At 32.6% G+C, this 21,971-nt stretch overlaps 3 long non-coding RNA genes across 3 annotated transcripts; all 3 read left to right on the top strand.

The window, feature by feature from the left end:
• Positions 1-2,594: 2,594 nt before the first annotated feature.
• LOC148628235 (uncharacterized) lies at positions 2,595-5,704 on the top strand. The gene is made up of 3 exons (XR_015919332.1): positions 2,595-2,714; positions 4,390-4,451; positions 5,481-5,704. It is a non-coding gene; the product is annotated as an uncharacterized LOC148628235 (long non-coding RNA).
• Positions 5,705-7,739: 2,035 nt separating this feature from the next.
• Positions 7,740-10,440, top strand: LOC148628234 (uncharacterized). The gene is made up of 3 exons (XR_015919331.1): positions 7,740-7,845; positions 9,041-9,102; positions 10,248-10,440. It is a non-coding gene; the product is annotated as an uncharacterized LOC148628234 (long non-coding RNA).
• Positions 10,441-15,111: 4,671 nt separating this feature from the next.
• On the top strand, positions 15,112-21,605 carry LOC148628233 (uncharacterized). Its single transcript, XR_015922473.1, has 3 exons — positions 15,112-15,208; positions 20,322-20,387; positions 21,430-21,605. It is a non-coding gene; the product is annotated as an uncharacterized LOC148628233 (long non-coding RNA).
• The last annotated feature ends 366 nt before the right edge of the window (positions 21,606-21,971 follow it).

Below are 21,971 nucleotides of genomic sequence, written 5' to 3'. Positions count from 1 at the left end.
GATTCTGACAGTTCTGATGAAGGGCCCCAAGGGACCAAGTGAGCTAATGCCATCACTTGGCGTCCATCGTCGTCGTCTGTTAACAATTTTCACAACTCTTCTCCTCTAAGACTACATGAACAATTAGAACCAGACTAGGTATGAATGTTATATAGGATTTTTGGCAGATTTGGGAATTTTTGATCTGTCGGAAAACACGGCCACCATTACTGAAAAGTAAAATATAGGGGTCAGTCAGAAGTTTTTCGCATGTATCTCCGAAACCATTAGGTTGAGCCAAATACTTTCTATTCTCCTTATTACAAGGCCTAGAAAAGTTTGTACGACTCCCTGTTGTAGTTATTGCTCTTGAAAATTGAAAAATGACATTTTTTACAGTTGTTAACCAATATCTTGAAAATTATATTAAATAGAAAGACACTTACAAGTGCTGAAATTATCCTTATCATTAGTCCTACAAAAGTCTTTTTTTGGGTCAAAATTTCTCGAGCAACTCCTTGTTAGAGTTATTGCCCTTGAAAGGCAAACATTGAACCAGGTGAGTGATTCAGTCTCGTGGTAGCCTCTTGTTTCTTAAGTTCTTTACAATTGAAATGAAAATTTTGGAAGTGTACTATTACATCCATAGTTGGAAGCTCCCTTTACATTTTAAGAAAACGTTTATTTTTCAAGTTATTAATTTTTTTCCTAACAAAGGAGTTGGGATGTTCCAGTTTTTCACAACAACTCAAAAATGTATAAACCAATTAAAACAAAAGTTTGGTAACGAGTAATCAAGGGAACCAAGATTCTAGCGGAAATCAAAAGAATATGATCCAAGGACAAAGACCAGACATGGAAAACAGACAATCACAACAAAGAACATAATGTAACTAAAATGATACTTACAAAGTAACAGAAGTAAATGAGCAGATCGGACTCCACTAAAAACTGGGAGCATGGACCAAGTGCACCAGCAGGCAGGGTAAGCGTCCTATCCTTTTCTAGAAACACCAGCCGAGTTGCTCATAAAAAATCAAGTCCGGGGTAGACGAAAGAGGAAAGAAAAACTGTCACAAGTTGAACAAATCCGTTTTCATGGTGCAGATGGATACACCGTATGATGACGACCATAAAACTCCCGTAGTGATGACTTCAATATCGTAGCAAAATAACCCTGTTCCAGAAGCCTAATTGTCGAAGAAGTCTAACGCAATGCAAAAAGTCTGCGTAGTTACGACAAGCTCTGGCATAACATATGAGTTGTGATATGAAAACTCCATACGCGGGTGCTGAAGAGGTGTTGCTACAGATGGAAGAAAAGTTGACAATTCTGAAAAAAGTCATCACGTTTGTCGTAAAATTTGGTCAATAGTTTTCCCTTACCATCGATTTCTAAGTGTAGGTCAAGATATGAGGCTGACTTCACAGTGCCTGTAGTATTCTTTATCTCAAATTCTTTTGGGGGTAGATGCAATGTATCAAACCCCCGAAATTAGAATTGTTTAAAGATAATACGTCATCTATGTAGCGGAAACTGAGATCAAAGGATCTAGCTAAACGATATTCTTTCTGTCGGATCAGACCAGCTATAAAGTCAGCCTCATAAGAGTGAAGGAATAGGTCAGCGAGTAGAAGAGCACAATTAGTTCCCATTGGAATGCCGACCGTTTGTTGAAAACGCGTCCACCAAACTGGAGAAATATGCTGTCGATAAAAAATTTTGGCATTTTTAAAGCATTTTCTTTTATATATTTGGATGATGATAAGGAAAGTATGAGGGATCTCTACCAAGAACTATATATTTGCACTAGGTGTACCATCTTTCTTGGAGAAACACCGATGTATAATGTTTTTCGAGTCGGAATTATAACTGAGTATAGAAGTATACAGTGTTGAAAAATCATAAGTATATATATATATATATATATGAATGACATGTTTGTTTCTATATCCATATATATCCATAGTCCAAGCTCCCTTTCGTTTTTTTCCTTTCAACGTTTTGTTTTAAAATACTTGCGGCAACTTCAGAATTTTCATGATGGTGTTTGACCCAATTCACCATGGTGAAACCAATCATCCAATCATACTTTTTACCTATATGTGTTCTTGTGTGTTTTTATGGAGAATTGATAGAAATTCTTCGTTGTACATGTATCTAAGTGAAAAGCGACTGCAGGGGCATCATTGTCTTGATTCAATATACATTGTTACAGTTATGAACTCCCAACTTGTTCTTTTAAGGCTTTAAAGAAAAAAAATATTCGAGAAATAAGAGAAACAAACATGTCATTACACAAACTATTTTATGTTTTAGAACCAATGCTTTAAAATTTAAGATCTCAATTCACCTCCTAGTACATTATCGGTATTCAAATGGTTTCTATCGCGAAGTATTGTCACAAAATGTTCCTCAAATGTTTAATTCATAAGAAATGTTTTAGAAAAATATTGCCTTGTAATTTATGTAATACAAAAGAAATTACAAGTAATCGATGGACTAAATAAATAACTTGCACTTGCGTCAGCTATTTCTATTTCTAACTTAACACACCATTAATTAAAGTAATAAGATGTAACATTTAACATGATACGCATTGCAACATGTGTTTAATACCCTATAAATGTATAAAATGTGCGAGCTGTGAACAGTTTTGATTTAAAAAGAGGAATACGGAATTAACGCAATTTAAACAAAGAGTCAAAAAAGAAAGTATTTGAGAAAAATAGAGGTAAATTTCAAGTACTTATTTGATAGGCTGACATAACAAAATAATGTGTTTATGTATAAGTTTGTACAAATACTGGAATTAATCACTCGAAATAAACATATTTCAATGTCAAAGACCAGACAGGAAGTACAACCACACACAATAATTAACACAAAATAACAAAATAGGCACAAAGAAACAGAAGTAAATGATCAGCTCGGACTCCGCCGGAAACTGGGAGCAAGGGCCAGATGCATCGGGTGGGTTAGCGTCCTTTGCTTTTCCATTCCTACAAACACCCGCCATGCTGCTCATAAAAAGTCTAGTCCGAGATCATAGCCGAAAGAAGAAAGAAAAGCCATAACACGGTGAACAAATCAGTTCTCATGGTGCAGGTGGATACATCATAATGAACCTTGAGTTCATGATGACGAAAATAAAACTTCAGTAGTGATGACTTCAATCTTGTAGCAACATACCTCTGTTCCAGAAGCGTTGCAGAAACCTGATTGTCTAACGCGGTACGGAAAATCGGCATTCGTAGTTACGACACTCTCTCGCATAACGTATGAGTAAAATGGAAACTCCATACGCAGGTGATGACAAATGAAAGGAGAATGAAAGCTCATTGCGTTTGTCTTATAGTTTGGTCAGTATTTTTCCCTTACCATCGATTTCTAAGTGTAGGTCAAGATATAAGACTGAATTCACAGTGTCTATAGTATTCTTTATCTCAAGTTCTTTCGGGTAGATGCAGTGTATGATTTCACCAAAGCTAGGGATGTTTAACGATATTACTTAAATCGAAAAATGAGATCAAAGGATATGACTTAACGATATTCCCTCTTTTGGATCAGATGATTTATAAAATCATTCTGATAAGAGTAAAGAAGTAGGTCAGCGAGTAGAGGAGCGCAATGTGTTCCCATTGGAAAGCCGACCGTCTGATGAAAAACGCGTCCGCCACACTTGACACGTTGTCGATAAAAATTTCCAGCATTTTGTAAAGATCTTCGGTATATTAAGAAGATGATTCGGAATCGTTTTTTTACAAAGTATGAGGAATGTCTTTTCTGGAGTTACAAAGATGTGTAATGTTTTTGAGTCGTCGGGATTTTAACTGAGTATGGGGAATAGTAGTATGAAGGGATATAAATATATCACAAATTAAATAAATATTTTGAATATAGCAAACAATATATATAAAAAATAACATATCACCTTTTCATTTTGCACTGTTTTCTCGAGGCGATGGTACCCGTGTTTGTTCACAAAGCTGACTGTGCTATAAAAAGTGCCACATCGGAATATAGTATGTGAACAACAAATAAGAATGCACACATAAAGACATATGCCTATATTATTGGAGTCATTACACCTTACATTATACCTTATCTTACTTGGTATGATAAATACCAGCAAATTAAAAATAGTTGTTATTCAAAAATATGCAAAAATAATCTGTTTCATAATCCTTTTTTACATAATCGTATATAATATCATTTAAAGAAAGCCGATTATGTAACGAAAAGAAATTATTAAGGCATTATATAACTAATTAAGTATAAGTTATGTATGTAAATAGGCCAAGAAATCAGTAGTAAACGATTATGTTGCCACATATTACGATTATAATGCACTTTTTTATAATGAAAAAAGTTAAACTGCAACAGAAATAAAATGCTTGTCATTTTAGCTTAAAGATGAAGGTCTTCTTAGCAGCCATTTTTCTTGGGATCCTGTTATCCATTTCAACAGGTAATACTGTATCCACGTGTAAATTAGACAAGACTTATGTTAGCACGTTCTAACTTTGTTTTAAAATAGGGTATGTAAGTCTCATTCTTATTTCATTTGACTTACCGGAACTTCCTATGTAGAACGTTTTGAAATCGAAAGCCGTACCAGCATTTAATTGTTAAATTCCGGATTCTCGAAATGTAACGTCACAATGTGAAATCTTTCGTTACTATATTTAAAATAAAATAATCATGTAGAAAAAGATATTTGTCTTTTTTATCGGTATTTCTACACTAAATTGTGTTATGCTTTTAAAACTTAACTCAACGTTATGTAAATGATTTGCATTTGAGTCGTAGATTAGGACCGACTATCGTGAAACCAGACAGTCACGTGACGAGATTTATATACCCTATATATATAGGAACGTGTTGTATATTAAGACAAGAAACTGTATTGACATTCGTCGTTTGTTTCTATTGGTTCAATTCAATGTATAACGGACAACAAATTTCCATTACACTCTTTTAGACATTTAAGGGACATTTTTACTCTATTTTTTTAAAAAAGAAAACGAATCCTTCTTTGTTACTTGGTTAAAATAAATTCTGACACGAACATCCATCAAATATCGCCAAACACAACCCCACCCCACCCCCCCCCTCCCCCGAAAAAAAACCAACAAAAACAGTGGAATGATATAAATAAAACATAGCCTAAACGTGAACATATGAAACAAATTTACAATTTACATACACGATGTAGCGATTAGAGAAAGGGAGATTACGCATAATAACTATATAATAATGATACAGGAAATCAACACCAAAAAGAAACAGGAGTGACATCAGGTACCTCGGAAGGGTAAGCATGTCCTGCTCTGTCAGCGTCACCGCTATATTGCAAGTGAGTATAATCTGATAATAATCTAGTTACAATATTGCAGGTACGCGTCACGTGTCAAAAACTTTATAACCATTCTTTTGATTATTGATTTGAGTTATATTTTATTAATGAAGAAAATACATCTCTTATTTTTTTTTACAGCTTATGAATATGGATATCCGGGCAATAACGAGGATTTAGATGCATGTATTCGGTATTGTTTGGCAACAATATCATGTCCAGCTGGTGGAGATGGTTGTTATGGAATATGTAGACAGCAATGCATAAACGGAGAGCCTGATGGACCAGTTTTTCCATAACTACTTATAAGTAATATGGTTGTAAGAAACTATTACAGAAAAATGAAATAAATCATCGTTCATCTATCGTTTTTTTTCTTTCATTTTTTTGACACAAATAAAAAAAAATCATTTAAGTTTTCTGCGAGAACCAAAACAATTTCTAACAAAGCCTTTAAAAGTTTTGTTAACATATGTACACTATAATTTACAGGTTGTATTTCACACTGAAATGACTAGTAATTCATTCAATTGTGAATAGTATATCAACAAGTCAGTCATGTGAAATATCGAAATTTAGTACATCGAGAAATTCGATAAAACAATACTATCAATATGATATACATAAGTATAACATATCTTCTTGAAACGGGAACAAATCAGTCCAATGCATCTTTAAAGAATTAATTCAACACATTCTAGTTTATTTTTTTACGTCATGTATTCTTGTCTGTCAAATCACCTTTCCATGAATTATTGGCAAGAACATAAAGTGAACAGATACTTCTGTATAAAATTTGATTTGCACAAACATACAATAAGCAATCTTTTACTTACTAGGATAGTTCAAAACTCACTTATTACACATGCATTTAACCATTATTGATAATTCTGGCTTTTATTTTCAATCATACGGAAAAAATAAAGGAATGAAATGAAAAACGTATACTATTCTTTAAATACTGCTTTAACCACTTTAACATATCGAAACAAGAAAAAACAACGTAAACAAAACACACCCATGTCTTGTGTTTATTTCTCTGTCTTCTGTTTAATAAAACGAAATACACAATCTTGTTCTTTTTAAGCCTAAAAGATGGCAAGAGTTATTTGACTCCGATAGTAATCAGTCAACCAATTAATGAATCAGTCAGTGTAAAATTCGATATTATTATTATTTAAGACAAACAACTTGATTGCTAAGGTAGTAGTCAATGTCAAAAGCCTTTGATAACTCTATATCAGGTTTCCATTTGCCCTGAAAAAAAATGTTCTATAAATAGATGATATAATCCACATCTGGACAGGCCATTTATATTTTATTTACATGTACCACCTAAGTGAATTTGAAGTAAACAAAAACAGTAAAAAAAAAATGAAACCCCCCCCCAAAAAAAATAAAAAAAAAAAAAAACCGAAACGAGACGAAAAAAAGAACGATATGAACAAGCAAACCAGCAAAACTAACGATCCGAACCATGAAAGTAGTTTTCATGTCATATTTGTTTCCCAAATTATAAAAAAAGTCATATTTCGTTATTAATAAAGAATGTGTTCCGATAGGGAAAGTATTACTTTGATTTATATATGCTCGTAAAAGAAGAGTCAATGATAAACACCCAATCAGCATCCGATCAAATGAAATATGTTTACTTTGCATAGAAATTCCATCTAAAATTTGATATAGATATAAAGTTGTGGTTAACTACGTCAGACGAGAAATATGAAAACGCGACAGATGGGAAAAGGACTGATAGGACAAAACTAAAAATGTTTTCGGGGTCCGAGTTATCATGGTATCACCCACTTTGTGCAAATGAACTATCATTGATATTATTAAGTATGATTGGTAATAAGGATTTGATTTATTTTTTCAATCTCGGAAAAGTAACCACAAAAGCAAATTCAGCACATTCACTTCATCCGGTTACACCAATTGGTTAAATGTTTGTCCATTGGTTCATACGCATATGCATCCTAGTTTTATAGTTCAGACAGAGAGATGAAAATTAAACGAATCTTGTGTTTTCTTAATGTCACGCAGATAATACATTGTTGTTAACTAAGTTAATATAACAGAGTATAAATCTAGAACTTGTAATGCTGCCAATACTAGTACCCTATGCAACTACTGAAGCAAAAAGATTCATTAACTTTCATGCTACAGTGAATATAGTATGTTGTATAGTAGTTACAAAGACATATTGAAGTCATAATGTAATCTGATATACTCAAATGAAAAACGTTGCAGTCAGCCGTTTTTGTAACAAAAAATATTTCATGAAATGCCAAGAACTTACCATTATTCACGCCAAAGTTGTTTCGATTTCAAGCTTCAATGTTTTATTCTTTAAAAATAAATAAACTTTAAACGTTTAACATAGTTCCATTGTATATGAGATGTAACATGTGGTTAATGCTTTACTTAAAAAGCTAACTAAATATATGTCTAAAAACAGTTTTCTAAATCGTAGAAGAAAAATGGACAGACGAAAACGAGAAAATAGGTACCGTCATATTGAATTTATTATACTACACTGCAGTTTGTATTTAATTTAGGTTTTCGTTATCTAATAAGGCACGAGGCTAACTTATAAAAAATGGAAAAAAAAAACTGTAGTCTATCGAAAAAAAAGTTTGTCAATGTAAAAATTAAAAATGATTTGCTTGGTTTGAAACAATTTTTTTTCGTTTGAGATGCTTAACCGATTATTGTGTGTATTTTAGTCAGGAAAAAGATTACAACGCATTTAATCGTAATACAAATTAGAGACAAAGAAAGAATATATCTATGTTGTTTGAATTATCTATATCTATAGAGACTGGGTTATTTTTTATAGAATTACTTCGACATTTCAAAAGTACTGAAAATCAAGATGCAATAACCAATTGGATGCTTTACAGATGTAAACTTATGCATACAATAAAATATATTAAATACACCGGGTTTGGTTTCATATTAAATGTCAAATCTACTCGTATTTTATAATTTTGCTACAACTGTCCAATTTAAAATAATCTGATGCCTAGGTGAGAGAGGATCTGAGTAAACATCTCAATCTAAGATTGTTTATAAAACCATACTTTAAAATTTATTGTACGAAACGGTAGAAGTGATAAGTAAGTAATATCCCTTATCCGATTGGAATGTTAAAAAAAACAAGAAGAGGTACATACGGGGAAATATGCGGCAATTTAATGTCTAAGTATTTCATAGGGAAATCAAAATTAAACGAGCAACCTGCACTAAAAAAATCTTGAAGCATGGACCAGGTGCACTGAATAATGAATAATTGAGCTTCCTCTGCTTTCAAGAAACAGTCGCTTAGCAATGTCCGAAACAGAGGTTGGTAGCTCCTTCGTCCCTGTACTGTTTGTTTGACATTGGAGATGTAAGGACGTCTGTTTCGGAGATTGGTCGCTTAGATGCTACTTCCGGGGTAGACGGAAAAGGAAAACTATGACACGGTGAAAAAAATCAGTTCTCATGGTGCATTTGAATACACGAGTTCATGATGATAACCATAAAACCGTAGTGATGACTTTAATCTGTTAATTATAAAACCCCGTTTCACAGTCCTAACTGAAGAAATCTAGCACGGTACAAAAATCCATGTAGGTTCGGCAAGCTCTGGCATAAATGTTTCGATACAATGTGTTGAAAACCTGAAAAAAAAGAAACTTTTCTTTTTTTATTTTTAGCTTAATAACAAAGATTTTCATAGCTGCACTTATACTTGGAGTCATGTTTTGCACTGTAACAGGTAAGCTCTCACTAGCCTTACAGCATTATAAATGCTGCTTTGCATTATTTTGAACACGTAGATAATAATGTAGAAAATTATTTTTAGGATATAGGTACAAATCCAAGTGCGACCATTATTGTCAACATCTATTACATGAAATTCAATAGTTAAAGATTGAATAAAGTTCTCGTTTTAAAGAGTGTCTTATTGATCATTGTTTTTATTGACCTGTTAGTTCATGTTTTTGTTTTGGACCATAGCTGAACCCTTGTTTGTACTTTATTGTTTTGTATAACTCGTTTTTTGTTAATGAAAATGGATTCAATACCTCAATTTATGATGAAAATATTTTATATTCAAAATGTATTTTTAAAATTAGTAATGTAGCTTGTTTATTTCATTATATTAGTAGTTATTCATGGAGTCATATCTATATATAATATCTATATTAAGGGTGTTCGCTGGTCATTTTGTCGGATTTTCAGACTCATACTGGTTTTATCAATTTCATAGAATTAACATTACATTGTTTGCCCAGCGAGCCCAGTTTTCGTTTCATAATTTCATTGAAGTTTGTAACAGATAAAACCCCCTAAGACAAAATCTATGAAAATTTAGGGTAATTGTTTTTTTCCCGCAATAATTTCAAATCTTATATCTAAAAAAAAAAAAAAAAAACACACTACCCATTTATTTTTCTTCTTATATTGTTCTTGTGTGAAAGATCTTAAAAGATTTCACGCCCTTTAAAGCCCTTGTTATTCTTAAATAGAGCAGTGAACATCCTTTATATATCATACTTCATACAAATAATCACAAATTACTATTGGATAAGATTTATGTGATATTTTGGTATTTTACTTTCTATCTCCGCCCCTTCTTAAAGGTTAACAAATGTGCATAAAAGTGCAATGTAGTAAAAAAGGGTATTCAGTATAATATATTGCCGGCAGCAGAGGGTGATACACCGAGTAACAAACTACGTCTCGGGTGACATATTTACCTCATATGTTACTTCGGCGTATCACCCTCTACTGCAGGCAATATGTGCATATTTCTCAGTTTGCAAGATACGCAAAAAGGAAAATTGTGATTAGATGCATTGTGCTTGTAATGCTTTTTAGGAAAACAATATTGTTATATTAGTTTATCATTTTTTAAAGATGCACAAGGTAGTACAGACAACAACTCATGGTTTGACGAATGTGTAGGTTACTGCCTGGCCAGATCATTATGTTTCACCGGTATTGAATGCGTTGAAGGATGCAGACGTCTCTGCATTCTAGAACTTCTTGGTTTGGATGATTAAATCTTAATTCTCATTGAAACGGTAAACAACAATATTATCAAAATGAATATCGCTGTTTCTTTCTGTTGGCACCGTTTTAGTACCACTTGTTCATTTCATTCATATACATTAAAGCTGCCGCAGAAGTAATATTATTAATGCTACAACACAATGATTTAGTTTCAACCAATATAATGGCTTCAGGATAGGGCTATTTACATCTTTTAACATTTCCAAAACTCTTCGCTTGTCCATTAATTTGACCGCTTTTGATGTAAGTTGCCTAAAAGCTTTCTCTATGTAAATTAGCTGGAAATAACTCTCATACTATATATGTACATTAAGCCAAAAACAAAAAAAAAAGTTTATGGTACATGTGTGGCCCAATTTGATTTCTGTCATCACATTTCCGTGTTTTAGAGCGGTAGTATTCTTTAGTTTGAGGTAGAAGAAAGATCTACCAAGTAACTGCTTTTTGTTTGCTTTTTGTGAGTTTTATATGTGCTTTTTGGTCCTTTGTACCATTTCTTTGGAGTAAGTTCGTTATCAGACCTCTGTCCTAAATATCTTGGATTCATGTTTCCAAAGTTCACCATCTACGATACTATACCAGGGATCGAATAATAGTAAAAAAAAAATCCCCCAAATTTCTGGTAGTCGAACTCTCATAAATTGGTATTTTATGGTATACATATTAGACAAAGACTATGTAACGGAACATTAAGGTCATATAGGGTTTAGTTGAATCTTTCGTCCACCCTTGGACTGATTGTGGAATAGGTGAACACGTCAACAATTTGCTTTCAGGATTACATAAACACGACATTTCGTAATCTTTATTTGTTTGTCACCATTGCAATGAACAACATCGCTGCTGTTCGTGAAAGTTTCTTGAACCTGACAAATAAATGACATGTAAGTTTCATATTTGTAATTTTAGTTTGGCTTCGGTAGAGATAAAATTTCGATCAACATGTTGAACACGAGTACAAAAAATCAGTTAACTCAGGGAACGAAACAAAAACTAAAACATCAATAAAACACAAAAAACTAATAACACAGCTTTGGCATATTTATACAAGGTATGACACACTTACATAATGATGGTCCTAAACATGAACATAAAAAAATCCCATGCAACAGAGTCAAATGCCTTTTCAAAATATAAAAGAAATAGTGAATCTTCATCTTTCTTTTCTTCAAGATAATACTACAATTCATTCATTAAATGTGTTTATCATAAAGCCTTTTTGTGTATTACTAATAAAACTAGGTAAAAATTTTTATTACATATGCCATACTAGCAGATCATCCCCTTTTTCATGCCCACATTTAGAAGACTAATTGGTTTCCTATTGCCTAAATATCCTTTCCATCCTTTGGATATGATATAATTTGCTGTGTTTGAATTCAAGGTTATGGATTATGAACAATTAACATTGCTATACCAATATATCAATGGCCGTGAAGAAACAGATTTAAGATTTTGAAAAACAATTACAAACTTCACTTGTACATCCATTAAAACATGTAACGGTCCCTTTGTTTCAGAGCTTAGCCACAATGAGAAAAAGATAATTCACATAATGTTTTACATTCATCAGTGCGGTCTACACCACGAAAAAAGCACTTGAAAAAGTGTTGTAGTGTAGTTGGGTTAGTTACGGTCAGGGACGAAGCAGCCTGTGTACTATCGCAGAAGAATACCTTTCCCGCCAGTTAGAGAAGCTCTGAGCGCTAAGTAGTCAATCAAGAAGCAGTTGTGCGATTTCAACGACAAAGAAAGAGCAGTTCGGTGTGAACTGAAAAGTAAATTAGTTGAGTCTTATTTGCGATTGATTTCAAGTTATTCTATAATGTCATAAGTGGCATGAGTAAATTGGTCCTTTCCTGATGTATGGATATGTTTCTCGGCATCTTAATATATCAACAGGGTTTGCAAAATGTACTTCCATATCGACATTAAAACGTTCAATAAAAAAAGAGTTCCTCACTCCAAAAAGAACTACATTACGATAGACCTTTATATTGGATAATGTGTGCATCTTCTTTCGTGACATCGAAATATGATGCTCAATTTTCCTATACAATTTCAAATACCCTGTTGAGCGGTTAAGGTAGAGTTGAGCTTACGAAATTTTAAGATATACAATCTTTAAGTTGGCGAATAGTATTTTCTTTTCAAACATATATACACGTGATGTCGAAGATTCCCGCTACTTAATCCAACGAGTTGTTTATAATGGGTTGCGTTTACGAGGTTTTAACATATAAAACTTCAATTTGGATAGTCTTCAATGTATTGACAATTATTGTATTTCTTCATGTACATAAACATATGATACATATTCTTCATCGAAACCTTACAGCGGATAAGGAGCGAATGTATAAGGTGAGTCAATATAACATCCCAAACTTCGCAGTGTGGGGCAGGAAAAAAAATCTCAAACAAGAATTACCTCAATAGTTCATTGTAGTTATCTAGCATAATTTAATATCGATGATATGCTCCTTAATCCCCTGTTTTCAATTAAAGCATCTACAATAGATTCTAAATATAAGAAAACAAAGCGAACTGGATGATGTCTATTTAAAATCATCATTCTTTAATTAAAAAGGGTAATGCAAAAAATTACAAAACTGATTAACTCGAAAGGAACAGTAAAAAAAGAAAGTCCGTTCAACAAAAGACACTATAAAGGTCTAAGGTCTCACTTACCACTTCCGGGTCAATTGGCCACCCCCCTATGTAGTACCAAAAACAAAGTAATTGTACGTCTATTTATTATGAGTGCTTTATTTCATTCTATTAATAGATATTGCTATCAAATTAAAGCTTAGAGAGTCTATTTTTAGAATATATGCATTATTTGTAACTAGTGCGTATGAATACTGCTGACATGACTCTGTAAGTTGCCCCATGCTGCCATTTTTTTTGTGAATGAAAACATGTGGTTTTCTGAGTATTTTGTCTTCAAGGTAATTTGGTGAAAAATTTAGACTATGACCGTACCATTTATACACCAGTAAGAATATCCTCTTTTTTAAAGCTTCGTATTGGTATGCCATATTAAGGTCCCATTTGTCCTGGGAATTCACAGTGAAACTTCGAAAATGTCAACTTTAACATGTAAAGTAATGGGAACGTCAGAAGTGGTTAGTGAGACCTAAAATGTTGGAAAGTTGTAATCATCATGGTCCTGATATACTAAAAAGTCCAAATGTTTGATTAACGCACTGTTGCAAAGTGTCTTGGATAGAAGGGTAAGTTTTTCAGGCTTATCATAGTACCTTTTATCCAATCTGAATGACTCGGGTAAACGGTCGAAGTTATACAATGCTTCATGTGAATTCAACTTAATTTGACATAGGTATTATTTCATTCCGAATTTTTCCAAATTTCAAATCAACGTTTTTAACAATTTGTATAATTTGCATAAATGTTATGAAAAATATCAAACAATATATTATTGTTAGCAAGACACAGGTTAGACAATTGTAATTGACAGTGACACGTTAAAATAGACAAAGTAAAACAAAAACAGAAAAAAAAAAGAAAGACAAAAGCATAAAAAAAACCTGATCACAGAAAACTGGAAACTGGACTGTAACTCCATAAAATCCACGAGAATTAAAGAAATTCCCAGATTCAGCTTTTGCTGTACAGATGATGTCTTATTACTTAATAATCCAGAGTTTGTTGGCTATTTTCAATCTGTTTTCGATAGAACCTACGACCTCAATCTGCCCACAGAGTTTTGTCCTCTTCAATCGGACATGACATTTCAAGAGAAGCAAGACGAGGAAATGGGAACTGTTCATCATGATTTTTAGTTTGTGTCTGTGTTGTTTGATTTTTAGTATGTACTTTTTGTAATAATATCTGTTCTTAGTACAATTTTCCCTTTGAATCTATATCAGCACGAAGGACTCTAGTACGAGGGCTGATATTGATCGAGTTTGATACGACTTTTGATACGGATGTGTCACTGTCACTATCATACATTAAAATAGGGGATTACTACAGTATACACAATGTCCGAGACACCCTGCTACGAAAGTGATAAATAAATCAGAGTAAAAAAAGCCATACAATAAATGGTTGTGATAAAAGTTAACCAAGTGATTCATGTATGTTATGAAGGGTGTGTCGTCACAATTTTTGATAAGGGTCAAATCAGATATATAAAATTCCTGTATTTACTACTACATATATGATAAATATTGCTATCAATTGTTGCTTTTTCAGTCAACGTAATGTCATGCATTTCAAGTATTGCACTGCTGAAAACTTCCCAAAGACCATTCCGGAATCAATCACACAAAAATTTATTCACTCCAACGAGTTGCTCATTTACTTTTGTTACTTTGTATGTATTTTCTTTGGTTATTTTATGTTCTTTTTTGTGTTTGTCTGTTTTCCATGTCAGGTTTTTGTTCCTGGATTACATTTTTTTTTATTTCCGCCAGAATTTTGGTTCCCTTGATTACTCTTTCATGTTAGAGTATATTATGCAGCCATTTATATATACAGTCATGTAGAAATCGTGATATAATCTGGAATAAAATTATTAACAATATTGCAGTGAACCGGTTTTACTTCATACTTTGTACCGACAAAAAAAAATAATAAAAAAATTTAAAAAAAACACATTAAAGACATAATTTATATGTTGTTAAGTTTTTCAAGCTTTATAGTTTTACTTTTAAAAAAGTAACGTGATTACATTGAATATGAAATGTAACATATGGGAATGCCATATATAAAAAGCTAAATGTGTATATTATACAAGTTGTCGCCGGGACAGAAGAAAAAAAGAGAGAACCTTACCAAAGGTATTGTAGGAAGCAAAATTATTTCATTTCAGTAAAGTTTTATTATTATTCCTTGTATTTCGCTACATTATATTTTGTTAAGAGCGTTTGGGATATATATATTCTAACTTAAAAAAATAGGTTATTATACCCACGCTCCGAAGGAAAGGGTGGTATATTGCTTTACCTTTGTCCGTGTTTCCGTGTGTTCAGGTTTCCGTGTCTCTGTTTCCGTAACACTTCTCCCATTACAGTTTTATCACTGTTATATTTATTGCTATATAATTGGAAAATGTCAAATCCACTAAGAAAAACTTCAAACTTTTTCGTCAGTATTAGTATATTTTTTTCTAAGTATTTACTTACAATTCATGCAGAGGATGACACATTCCTTTTTTGATTTGTAATCCTTAGTGTCAGATTTTTTTGCTGCAGCCTTTAAATAACTTCTTAAATGACCGTATCCCTAGAAATTTAATGCTGGCTGTGTGTTTTGAGGTATAATTTGTACTAGGTATTGTGACAAATTTTGTTTTAATTATGATGTTTTAAAACAAATGAAAAGCAACACACACTTGCAATAGTTCACCATAATGATAATCAACGAATAAGAAAAAAGTGTCAAAATTATTTAAGAAAACCATAAAGATGAAAATTTTAATGTGACGTTTTTTTTGTTTAGCTTATTAGAATCATATTTCTTTGATGTATTTATTTCAATTGAACCAATAAGGTTAAAGGTTAAAAATATTCACGGCAATATGCTAAATGACCTTAAATGTTTATACTATATGTGAAAAATTAAAGGGTAGCCGTTTAATATACGCATCTTGCATTGTTTAAATTCCAATATTCCAATGGACAAAGACTGGTATTGTCCGAGGGGCAAGTATGGACGTAGACTGGTAATGCAGTAAGAGAAAATTTGAACATAATACTTTGTCTTGAACGTGTTTGCATTATCTAGAAAACTCCTCCATTTGTTGATATCAATAATTGAATTATGCACATAACAATTGATCAACCATACGTTTAAAGTCATCGCATGAAAACAAAGTGAACATAGACGACGACACGGACTTCGCCGATGATGACGCCGCTGTCAGCACCATACCAATATACGACCACAATGGTTTGCGTTGACACTATTATATAAAACACACACACACATATATATATATCTAACGTTTCAGAATGTGACGACTCTATTCTCTACACTGCTCCATCGGATCAAATTGATATAGGGAAGATAACTCGAACTCGTACCGCTGTGACATACCGGTGTTGCCATAGATGTCACAGCGGTACGAGTTCGAGTCCCGCGGAGGGAACGACAAAAATTTGCTTCGCAAACTTGACAGTTCTAACATCGTTGGGAATTTTTCAGACCCTTCTATAAGTTTACGTTATCTTCCCTGTATCAATTTGATCCGATGGAGCAGTGTAGAGAATAGAGTTGTCACATTCTGAAACGTTGTATAATATTGATTTGTTGTGACATGCATCATTAATTTGATCCTCTATCCTACATAATAACACCTAGATGAACTATCCCGTACTACCATACATCGTGTACTAAGTTACAGCCCTAGATTAATCCTACGAGGAGGAATCACCCGGCCAGCGAAAGCTATAATTTATAGCCTAGCTGGCCGAGTGGTCTAGGGCGCTGGACTTAGTGCAGGCGGTGTTGCCATAGATGTCACAGCGGTACGAGTTCGAGTCCCGCGGAAGGAACGACAAAAATTTGCTTCGCAAACTTGACAGTTCTAACATCGTTGGGAATTTTTCAGACCCTTCTATATATATATATATATATATATATATATATATATATATATATATATAGGCAATTTCGGGGTTTTGGCATGCTCCATTTTCAATTCCAAAAGACGGTCAATTACTGTTCCTTAGGACCAAATTAGTAGTATGTGATTTGCTGAGAATTTACATTTATAAGGCCTTGTTTGTACATTGGCCCTTATTAAACATGTACAATCTAGCTAAAGAGAATAAAACTTACAGTCGTGTACTCAACAGAACACATTCGAAATTCTTATGAAACAAAATCACAATACCGGTATAAATAAGGCTAAATCCATCGATACTGGCTCACAGTTAACACTTCAAAATGATAATTTCAACTATATCGTGTATCAAAAAAAATTAATCAACTTCTAAACAGTTATATACATTTGTAGCTTAAAAAATGTTCCCTTGGACAAAAACTATACTAGAGTTCTTTTTTGCAGCTGTATAAAATATATCCAGAGGCACTGCCAGTATCATTTGTTTTCAGAACCAACATAACGTGTATGTACATTCAGCACTTCAAAACACTGTCATTTCTTTAGAATCTCTGTTTCATTAAATCCCGCAAATCCTCACAATTTAATTAAACTTAATTATTTTTACGTGTGTAATATTAATGTCATGATACTAAATAAAACCCTTATCTTTTTAACAGAGAAGCGATTCGTCCATATTTGTCTATCTGCAAATATAAGAAAAAGAGTAGACATTTATTTTTGATGCTTAACAAAAATTATCAAAAATGTTTTTAACATACATGTAGTTGTATATCAATGCTTGCATTGGTAACTTACATGCACTTATGTACAATATCATAATCAAATGAGCTCAGAAAAGGAGATTATTAAATCCTTATTTTAATTTCCTAGACGATTTCTCCACTTATTATGTTAAAGCTCAAATGTTGAAAATCACATTTTACCATTCTCAATGGAGAAATAATACTGAGGGAGAATCTTAAGTAATACAAATACATGCACATATATACAGAAACCTGAAAAAATAATCAAAATGTTTGTCAAGTTGAGATTTTGTTCGTGTTTATACATGTATTTAAGTGTTTAGATTTCAAAGGTCAATTAACCGGGTTTAATGTACTTTTGTACATATATAAAACATACCTGATTTATCAAATGTAGATTTGACTAGCCCGTCGTACTTGTACAGTTCATAAACTACATACACACAATAACACGTACATAAAGTCATAACGTAACGGTTTTCTTTTCATTAAAAAAAAAAAAAAAAAAAAAAAAACACAAAGTAAATTTTAAATATAAAAAAAAAGATTTTATATGGTAATAATCTTAAAAAATATTTACATGCACAATGTTTAAGTATGAAATAATTATATTGTTATGTACATGTACAAACTATACTTTATTTGCACGAAGTCATAAACAAAAATGGTTAAATTAAAAATCATATTAAGATTTGTCAGTATATGTCGTCTGACAAATACATATATAGCAAAACTGGATTTCCTCGGGAATATACTTACATGTACACTGTAATTTTACATGCACATAACCTCTAAATGTGTAATGTTACGAACTTCATGTTACAGTAATGAGCAGCGTATTCGACTACCCCAAACTTAACAGATTCCTCAATGCCATGCCTTTTGCAACAAAACGTCGAAAGGTTCATATACATGATATGCACTTACGTGAATGGACATAAACTCATAAAGATATGTAAAAGGAAAATAATATTTAACCTTTAACCCAAAATTTTTCCCCAGCAAGACATATGGACCATATTCAACTTGTGTTCTTAATAAAATGCAATTTGAAGAATCTATACCTACCCCCTGGACTTTTATGATCATTTTTTCATTGAAAAAATATTTAACAATTTAAAAAAAAAAATCGATTTCAGAACCGCTTTTGAAAACACAAAACCCAAACCTCATATTATTTGTATATATATTATATAGACTACTACTATAATGTAAGAGGTTGGAATTTCGTTCCTCCATACCCAAACCGAAGTCAGAAAATAGCTTGCCAGACATTCTCTAGCACTGTTGGGGTAACTAATAGACCACCCGTTCAACCCTAAACAAATGTTCCCGGCCACCTACGACCCTCCCTCAGACCCCCTACCCAAAAGTTTTTATATGTGATACTGAAAATAAAAATAAAAAATTAAAAGTCTGCCAATTGTCTTTTAGGAAAAAAAAGAAGAAAATAAAGTCAAAGATTTTTTTCTATCCTAGATGGAAAAACAAAGAGTTAAATATATATATTTTTTTATATTTAGATTCGATTGTAAACACACATACCATGAGTGTGCTCTTGGTCGCGAATAATCCATCTTTGGATTCGGCGCTTGAGATATTTTTTTTTGTTTTGACCACCACCGTCAAAACAAAGAAAAATATCTCAAGCGCCAAATCCCAAAAGGGATTAGGCCGTGGAATTAGTTGTTAAGTCTTTGCATATTTGGTTTTCATTGAATTCTGAGTGTGGTGTCACTATAATGACTTATTTCATTTCAAAAGTAAAAATAAATCCCTACCTACCGACCCTACACACTTTCAGGATGGTGATGGGAAACTTAAAATTATTTTTTTCGGCCATGGAGATTTCTCATCAATTGACTGGCATGCAACAAATAAGTTGACTTTCCTATCTGTCTTAAATGCAATGAAAAATGTTGATTTTATCCCAAGAAGTATTTTGCTGGGTCAAAGATTCAGCAATTCCTGTGGACTCTACAATATAAGCGTGCAGATCACAGCTTGGATCACTAGGTCACGGATCGACATTAAATCATGTATTTAATGAATTTAATGAATGAACGCGGTCACATGACAACAAACTTCCCCGAATACACCATGACCCACATTCACGGGTATGACTATGCCCGGGGTCTGTGTAAACGCTTAGATGCTTTACACCGTCCGTGAGAGACACCAAAATGATAGGCAAGGGCGTTAAGACCCCCCTCCAGTCAGTCATGTATTGCTAAAACCATATATTAGTGCTAACCGGGGCTAACAGTATTGAGTATATATGTTAGCATGAAAACAAACATTAAATCAAGTATAATAACAATCAGCTGATAGGTCAGTGTCACTCATATCGTGCTAATGATTGGCAAAAACGGTGTTACGAGAGATTTTTTTTGGGATTTCAGTGGTTTATATCCACAAAGACACTCGAATTATCTGCTAGAAGCAACAATGTCCTATCATTATAATGCACGAAATATAGGGTGTAATGGATATACGGAAAGTGCTATCATTTTCAAGTTTATAGTGTTACTTAATAAATGGTTTGCACTCTTATGAAAGGTGTTTTTTTTTCTTTTGCAGCCAGCTAAAAGATGAGGGTTTTCTTAGCTTTTCTCATACTTTCATTTGCATTTTTCATTGTAGCTGGTAAGTCGTTATTAACGCCAAAAATACTATCTTAATTTTAATAATGAACAAACCATATGATTTAGTTCATTAAAGCAAGTACGACATTGTTTCTTGAACACAGCTGACCACTATTTTAAACATTACAACCCGGGTATAAAATTGAATATTTTTGTTCTATTCCTAGGTAAATACAAAATTCAAAAAACATAAAAACGTACAAGTTAGTTAATGTGTTAAGTACCATTCCGTGTTAGAATCAGGCAATTGGTGGCACATAATTTTTCGCACTTTGGTCTTTTTTTGCGTCAAGTATATTCAAAACATCTTGCAAAAAAAAAAATAAAAAATAAAATAAAATGAAAAGCTATTTATATTTATCTTAAGCATCTGTGACGAAGATATTTTTTTGACTGCTGGCATAAGGAAAGAGTGCGGGAAAATTTTACAAACAATTTGATGGTTTTTCTGGAGTATATAAGATAAAAATACTTGGAAAATGCAATACAATTTCTGTATTTCTTTTCTTCGTGTGCCATACCTTATGTACATTTTGCATGATTCTTAGATAGAGAAGTACTTAGTACCAGTTCATATAAAATTCAGACACTGCCTATAGTAGAGATGATTCATGGTGTATAAAACCAACCAAACAAATAATATTTCTTCGGTCTACATATGTTATATTTTTTATATATAGATAGTCCTTTTTATATATTGATCTGCACTTTTGAGAAAACAATACATATATCTCCAACTAAAATCAAACAAATCAGTTTAAAAATCAAGAACGATAACTCCTGCAATGTGCCATTTTCATACACAATCTATGTAATTTTATCTCAAAAGGCAACCATCAAGAAAAAAACTAAGACTAGTTATGTAGTCCGTAACTGTTTCTGAACCAGAAATCAAAGTTAATTCGGTGGGTTTTTGACATGCATGTCTGATTTTAATAAAGACTGATTCCTTTAAAATACTTAGTTTGATATTGAATAAGAATTAAAATACCTTCTTCACGAGAAACATATACATAAACAATCATCTTTTGTTATTATTTCAGATGCACAGAGGAACTCATGGTTTGACGATTGTGTACGTAATTGTTTGGCTAGGGTGACATGTGTTGCAAATTCTAATGATTGCCTAATTAGATGCCAGCGGCTATGCATTCTAGAACTTCTTGGTTATGTTGATAATGCTTAGGCAGTAAATAAATTTCTTTGTCAAACAGTTAAATGCGTGGATTAAGCATTTTGATCTTACTACAATTTAAACATTAATACAACCATTATCCTTGGTTTCTGGTAAGGGGACAACTGTTTAAGCAAAATAGTACCCGGTCGTGTTGTTTGCTCACGCATCAATCATTCTACGTTTGTAGATAGAAATCTTATTATTCCGGTTTATGATTGACAAGTGCAACCGAAAATACCATTATTACCTTCCCAAAATGAAAGTCTTGTTCTAAATACATACATGAGCTACTAAACATCTTTATTTTACTCTGGATACTTAAGCTTCATTCATATAAATCGACGTATTTAACATAAAACTGTTGACTTACTCATTCTTGTAGTTTTCCCTAGGCCCCCTAGCAACCAT

Source organism: Perna viridis, chromosome 1 (genome assembly GCF_037379345.1).
Source record: "Perna viridis isolate PV_CMFRI_1.1 ecotype Kerala chromosome 1, ASM3737934v1, whole genome shotgun sequence".
NCBI lineage: Eukaryota > Metazoa > Mollusca > Bivalvia > Mytilida > Mytilidae > Perna > Perna viridis.
Note: the sequence above shows the minus strand (reverse complement) of the source record. Positions and strands in the feature narration are given on the sequence as shown.